Below are 8,115 nucleotides of genomic sequence, written 5' to 3'. Positions count from 1 at the left end.
CGGAGACGCCTGGCCTACCCGGAACCCAGACTGGAGTAACTCCTGCAAACTGCTACACTCAGAAAAGCACCTAGACAGGCTTGCAGGAGTTGAGTCCCCAGGAAAATGCTTTTATTAAGAGGTGTAATGTGAGAAAGGCGTTACCAAAGGACTTGGAGATCTTTTGAAGAAGTCACATTTCTGGAAAAGTATGCACAATAGTAACAGCCCACGCCTAATAGCACCCACCTCTTCAATCTGCTACACTTCCAAATGGCCTTAGAATACATACAGTATCTGAGCCATGCTTGATGGCTCAGGCCTTGAACCTCAGCCCTCAGGAGGCAGAGGAAGGTGGATCTCTTGGAGTTCGAGGCCAGTCAAGTCTCAATGTCAAATTTCAGTCCAGCCAGGGCTACATAATGCCCTATTACAGAAAACATTCATTTAATCTCAGCACTAAAGAGGCAGAAGAATGGTGATCTCTGATTTCAAGGCCAGCCTGGTCTACAGAGTGAGTTACAGGACAGCCAAGGCTACACAGAGAGACTTTGTCTCAAAAAACAAAAATACATTTGGGACATATGGAAAAATATCTTAGTTTTCTATAATCTGTTTTCAAGATACACAAAGCAAATATTTTGTCAGAGCCTTAGTGAACAATGAGGCACTGTGGAGGGACAGTTCACACACATACATATACACACACACATGTAAATTGATGACAAGTCCACTCCATGATACGGTTAAAGGGAATGCTTTTATTGTAGATCTAGAGAAAGAACTGCCATGGCATCTGGAAGAGTCCAGAGCAGAGAAAGAGATAAACCAAACACACCAGCAGACTATACATGGCCACAGATATCTTTGAGAAAAGGGAAAATGGCAGCAGATAGACAATGGTAAAAGAAGCAAGAACAGAGCAGTGGGAGAGAAAAAAATAACAAGAATAGCAGGGTTATAAGTAATGAGAAGCTGGGGGAATAGAAACCTGTGGGCAGGAGGGAGGTTGGGGTACCTGAGGAGGTGAGAAGGGCCAGGATGCTAGCATGGACTTTGAAGCGTGTAATGGGTACTTATGATACAAGGGAGCATGTGCATGCGAGTGCTTTTGATTGGCACCACAGTAACCAAAGGGCTCATTTGGATAGAGGGGAATTGGCTTCACAACTTCCTGAGGAACGCTGGCTTTTATATAACTGCCAGAAATCCTCCTATATCCTAAATTGAGTTCATATCTGGATATTTAAACTGCTTTTTGGAGTTTAAGGAGTTGAGGTTTCCTTTGAACATAAAAATTTGGGGATGGTTTGTTTTGTTTGGAGAAAGTGTCTTACTGTGTCCCTTTCTAACTTGAAACACTCTGGGTAGACTAGGTTAGCCTCAAATAAAGTTTTGCTTGCCTCTGCTGGGATTGAAGGCATGTAACACAATGCCCAGCACTACATTTAGATTTTGTTTGAAAAAAATAATTCCCAGGTTTGGTAAATATATTGATATTCTTTCTCGTCCCCCATTCTCTTTTCTTCTCCCTCTCCCCCTCTCCCTCCCCCTCCATCTCCATCTCCCTTGCCTTCATCCTTTCTTCCTTCCCCGTCTCTCTTCTCTACCTCTCCAATGCTGGATATCAAATCTAGAATGGCATACATGCCAGGCAAGTATATTACTGCCAAGCTACATCTTTAGTAAGTCCATTTTTTTTTTTTTTTTTTTTTTTGGTTTTTCGAGACAGGGTTTCTCTGTATAGCCCGGGCTGTCCTGGAACTCACTCTGTAGACCAGGCTGGCCTCGAACTCAGAAATCCGCCTGCCTCTGCCTCCCGAGTGCTGGGATTAAAGGCGTGCGCCACCACCGCCCGGCAGTAAGTCCATTTATAGTTTTTGAAATATTCTTAGGTTATCTCCTTTGTGGACAAAAATCAAAAGGAGCAATAGTATGACATAAGATTTTTGTGTTAAAAAAGATATATTAAAATATATTTGTGTGTTTGTGTATGTGGTGTTGGTTGTTTTTCAAATGGCTATTGTGGCTTATGTTGGATTTTAGGTTTTGTTGTGTTGTCTTTGCCAAATAAATACATTTTAACATGATTTGGTTACTGTTGTATGACCAAAGTTTTCCTAGGAAGACTCAACACACACACAAACATTTACTCACCCCAGATAGGAAGCCCACAGCAGATCAAAGTACTGATACCACCACAGTCAAACTCTGTAAACCAATGAGATTTATTGGGTTACTTACAGGAGCAGAAATGACTCTAAGACAGCTATATCACCAAAGCTCACCCAAGCATGGTTGACAGCTCACAAAACCTGGGAACCTGAAGCATACTGCACAGCCTGCAGCAGCTCTGCAGGTTGGAAAGTATCCTTTCCATATGCCTCAGCTGGTCTAAACCTCCTCCGGGCAGGGCAGCTGGATGGCTTCTGTTCCTTCCAGGCAGCTGATATAGTATTAGAGTCTTCTTCCCAGCTTGTCGCCTCTGAAAATCTGTTGCTTTTACTAACTCTGGCGTGGAAGGACTTATTGAATCTGGTCAATTTCAGGGACTTCCTGAAGCTGTTTTGAGTTGCTTACCCTCCTGTTTACAAAGCTTCTCTGCAAGGTGGAATGTTTCGCTATTGGAGGAAATTATTAGACAATACATAGTCACTTTATTCTGAAAATTAGGTGAATTAGATTTAACATAGTGAGTTCTAAAATTAAGGGTCTAGAGCGATGACTCCATGGTTAAGAGAACTGGCTACCCTCCCCAAGAGCCAGAATTCAATTTCTAACACCCACAAAGCAGTATATACCAAGGCAACATACAAGTATATCACTCCAGTTCTGGAAGATCTGATGTCCTCTTCTGGCCTCTGAGAGCACCAAGGTGCCATGATGTACATACATACATGCAGACAAAATATCCATACATATATTTTTAAAAGCAAATTTGACCTGTCATTTGTTTCAAAGGTTGAAATTATTATGAGTCACAATAAAACACCTTGGTTAGCACTCTATTTTCTAGCAGGGTATGCTGTTGAGAGGCTGGATTCACTCACCCTCTGCAAGGACTCACCTCATAAAAGGCAATAGCTTAGGCTAAGGTTAGAATAAAGCCCATTAGGTAAGTGAATTAAATCGATGAGATATATGCATGGAGAATTCTTAAGACAAAGCACAGAATTGGATAAAAATAATTTCACTTGGTCCCTACAGCACAATTTCCTCACTAAACACTGATTTTTCTCAGACTGCTTTCTTTTTTTTGTTTTGTTTTGTTTTTGTTTTTTGGTTTTTGGTTTTTCGAGACAGGGTTTCTCTGTGTAGTCCTGGCTGTCCTGGAACTCACTCTGTAGACCAAGCTGGCCTCGAACTCAGAGATCTACCTGCCTCTGCCTCCCAAGTGCTGGAATTAAAGGCATGCGCCACCACTGTCTGGCTTCAGACTGCTTTCTAGTGTGTGAAAAGAAAAGGACAATTTTCACCTCATAAATTGTTAAAAAAAAAAAAAAAAGATGGGATGAAATGAACCCACAACTCCATTTCCAACAAAGCAAAACAGAGTGTGGCCATGGTTAGCATGCTGTTAAGCTTGCCTGATTTTCAAGTTCTATCTCAAAACAGACTTGGTTTTTTTGTTTTTTTGTTGGTTTTTTTTGTTGTTGTTGTTGTTGTTTTGTTTTTTTGAGACAGAATTTCTCTGTAGCCCGGGCTGTCCTGGAATTTGCCCTGTAGAACAGGCTGGCCTGAAACTCAGAGATCCAACTGCTTCTGCCCCCCAGTTGCTAGGATTAAAGGTGTGAGCCACCACTTTCCCCAGTCTATGTCTTCTTTGAATGCCAGTTGAAGCCCTAAGCATGCTTTCCCAACACTGCGGGCCAGCTCTGTGTTCTTCATAAAGGCCAACACACTTCCATGTTGTGCAGCTGCTTGACTTCTATTGCTGGATCTGCCTGCTTTCTTTCAAATTTAAGGCTATCTGCCTCTCCTCTCCATCTCCCTCCTCTCAGCAGCTGCCAGGATTTATACCTTTCCTACGGTATTTATTCCCTTCACACTTCAATAAAATGGTCCTCAAGATTAAAAAAAAAATTCAAACAAATAATATATAAAGTACATAGAAGCTTATTCATTCAGTATGATTGAAAATAAAAAAAAATATACCAGAGGGGAGTGTGTGCACGCCTTGGGGAGATTTGGAAGGGCCTAGCTATTGAGCTAATTAAGGCATATTAAAATATAAAGGTTGCATGTGCATGTCTCTCATTCATGAATCCAGGGCTCTTGGGCAACTGCACCTACTGAGAGCATAGAGCGGACATTAAATATTTTCCGCTACACAGGCAACTGTCAGATGGTAAAGGCCAACTTCAGTTATGCTGTGAGTATCTGATTGAATAGCAGTTCTCAATCCCTTTGGTTTCAGGACAGTGTTACACTCTTAAATATTAAGAACTCTCATTTCCCTTTTTGTTGGGTGCCTGCTCCTTGCTGTCGAAATGGGCAAGTTCATGAAAACCGGGAAGGTGGTGCTGGTCCTGGCTGGATGCTTCTCCAGTCGCAAAGCTGTCATCGTGAAGAACGTTGATGACGGCACTTCAGATTGCCCTTACAGCCATGCCCTGGTGGCTGGAATTGACTGCTATCCCGAAAAGTGACAGCTGCAGTGGGCAAGAAGAAAATTGCCAAGTGATCCAAGATCAAATTCTTTGTGAAAGTTTATAACTACAACCACCTCGTGTCTACATGGACATCCCCTTGAACAAAACTGTTAAAAAGGATGTGTTCAGAGACCCAGCTTTGAAACGGAAGGCCAGGCGGGAGGCCAAGGTCGAATTTGAGGAGAGATACAAGACGGGGAAGAACAAATGTTTTTTTCCAGAAGCTTCGCTTTTAGGTATTTTGTTTTCGACATTAAAAATTTATAAATAAATAAATAAATAAATAAATAAATAAATAAATAAACTCTCTTTTGCAGTGGCTACAGGCAGCTTTAATTGCAGCATTCAAGAGACAGAATCAGGCAGATTTCTGAGTTCAAGTCCAGCCTTGTCTACAAACCAAGTTCCAGGACAGCCAGGGCTACACAGTGAAGCCTTGTCTTAAAAAAAAAAAAAAGAAAAAAGAAAAAACAAACAAACAAACAACAGAAAAAAAAAGAGAGCCGGGCAGCGGTGGCACACTTCTTTAATCCTAGCAGTTTGGGAGGCAGAGGCAGGCGGATTTCTGAGTTCGAGGCCAGCCTGGTCTACAGAGTGAGTTCCAGAACAGACAGTGCTACACAGAGAAACCCTGTCTTGAAACAAACACACAACAACAACAAACAGCAACAACAAATAACTTTAGTTTACATAGATTAATATAATTTATTAATCTATCATTTTGGAAATGATAAATCAGAAAATATTTTTTGATTTAAAATAATAGGACTGGAAAGATGGCCCAGCAGTTAAAAGTACTTGTTGCTCTGACAAAGGACATGGGTTTGTCCCAGCACCCACATGCTGACTTACAGCCACTCATAATTCTAGTTTCAAGAGATCCAACTCTCCCTTCTGACTTCCATGAGCACCAGACATGCAAATGGTGCACATACATACATGTAGGTAAAACACTCACATATGATAAAAAACTCTTTAAAAAATTAAATAATAATAAATATTTAGAACATTATTTTAAATAATGCTGATTTTAAAAAGTATACTAAGCCCAGCATTTGGGAGGCAGAGACAGGAAAAACTCTGTGAATTGGAGCAAGCCTGGGAAGCATCCTATCTCAAAAACAGAACAACAAAAAAAATTAACCATTATGTATCTAAAAGAAAAAAAATAAGAAAAACCTCAGAGTTTTTGTTTGTTTGCTATTTTCCAATATTTTTTTTTTTTGGGGGGGGGGATAGGGCTTCTCAGTGTAGCCCTAGCTATCCTAAACTCACTCTGAAACTGGTCTCAAAAACAAAGATCATGCCAGGCGGTGGTGGCACACGCCTTTAATCCCAGCACTTTGGGAGGTAGAGGCAGGTGGATTTCTGAGTTCGAGGCCAGCCTGTCTACAGAGTGAGTTCCAGGACAGCCAGGGCTACACAGAGAAGCCCTGTCTCAAAACAAAACAAAACAAAAAAAACAAAACAAAAAAAAAAAAAAAAACAAAGATCAATCTGCCTCTGGCTCCTCAGTGCTGGTTGGGATTGAAGACATATACCACCACTGCCTGGCAGGTTTTGATTCTTTGCAAATCTCTTCCATGTCTGACTAAATAAAAGACAGCCGAGTTCTCATATCCACTTCTGTTTGCTGAGTTCTTGTATTCACTTCTGGTTTTACTCTCTGCAGTTAACAGTGACTTCTGGAAAACTCCATTGTGCGCCAGTGAAAGTGAGAGAAACAGAAAATACCTTCTTAGAGTTGTCATAATTATAATTCTGACTTACAGGTCTCCTGTCATTCTCAGAACTGTTACACTGCAATGCTGTGTCTTTTTTTTCTTACTTTTTAAGCACTTTGTGTGCTGTTCTAGAAGAATCTCTAAGATTTATCGCTAAGCGAAAATAAAGCATAAAGCCCTGCATATTTCAGTCCGAGAATCATTTTTTTTTTTTTAAATCAAGGAAGAAGGCAGATGGTGGTGGCACAGACCTTTAACCACAGCACTCCACAGGCAGGCCAATCACTGAGTTCGTAACCAGCCTGGTCTACAAAGTGAGTTCCAGGACAGCCAGAAACTACACAGAGAAACCATGCCTCAAAAACAGAAAACCCAAAAAACAAGCAAACGAACAAATAAACAAACAAAAAATCAGGGGAGGAATTGGGAATGGTGGCATATGCCTTCAATTCTAGCACTCAGGTGTCAAAGGCAGGTGAATCTTTGTAAGTTTGAGACCTGCCTGGTCTTCATAGTGAGTTCCAGGACAGGTAGGGCTATGTAAAGAAAACCTGTCTCAAAAAAAAAAAAAAAACCCAAAAAAAACAGAAACAAAATCAGAAAAATGGAAAGATGGCTTCACTGTTAAGAGTACCGGCTACCCTCCTCCAGAGGACCAGAATTTGATTCTTAGCACCCACATGTTTGCTCACATCCACCTGTAACTCCAGCCCCAAGGGATCCAACAGCCTCTCTTGACCTCTGAGGATACCAGGGACACACAGACACACATGCAAGTAGAGTATCAAAAACATAAAATAAATTAATCAAAAAATTTTAAGAAAGTTAAAAAACAAAAAGCTAGTAACAATTACCCCTAGGTCAGACAGTGATAAAAAATAGTTACTTCTTTCCTTGTTTTTGTTTGCCTTTGAACAGTCTACCTTATAAAAGGATTAACTGATTTAAAAAAAAACGCTCTTGAGGACACAAACATACACACATGTACACACATACATGCACACATATGCACACACATATACACATGTACACATACATACACACACATACATACACATAGGTCTTTTTTGTTGTTGTTTGTTTTTTCAAGACAGGGTTTCTCTGTGTAGCCCTGGCTGTCCTAGAACTCACTCTGTAGACCAGGCTAGCCTCAAACTCTCGAACTCAGAAATCCGCCTGCCTCTGCCTCCCAAGTTCTGGGATTAAAAGCGTGTGCCACCACCGCCCGGCCACACACACAGATCTTGCGGCTGTTCAATAAAAATCAGATAGATCCTTTCTATTCTAAGATAAAAATCGCTATTTTAAAAGCTGTTTTAACCATCAGAAAAGTGTAAAACAAATGAACATGTTTTTATTATTATTAAACTGTCTTAGGGTTAAATACATAAAATGTAAAGCTCTTTAGGATTGAATCACTTTAAATAATTTTTATGAAAATGATGATAACTGTGGAGCTAATCAAGCATGAATCTTAGAACATGTTCAGTTCAACCAGGCAGTAGAGAGGCAAGCGACCCAGTCAATCAACTGAAGAGTTACGGAATTCATAGAGTCAAATCAACATAAACTTTTAAAGAAAGTTTAATATTAGCCACTGGCTTGAAACCGGTTTTGTTGCTTATCAATAAACGTCAGACTCTCCAAGCTTTAAACCAGCATCACCTCCTCTCCTCTGGGTCTGTTGGTTGCGGTGCTCTGCTGGGTTGGGCTAGAATCTGATTGGCTTCATTCCAGGCTCCTGATTAGGTTCAAGTGTA

This window comes from Grammomys surdaster, unplaced genomic scaffold, assembly GCF_004785775.1.
Source record: "Grammomys surdaster isolate TR1022 unplaced genomic scaffold, NIH_TR_1.0 203, whole genome shotgun sequence".
NCBI classification, from domain to species: domain Eukaryota; kingdom Metazoa; phylum Chordata; class Mammalia; order Rodentia; family Muridae; genus Grammomys; species Grammomys surdaster.
This window is presented reverse-complemented; position numbering follows the sequence as displayed.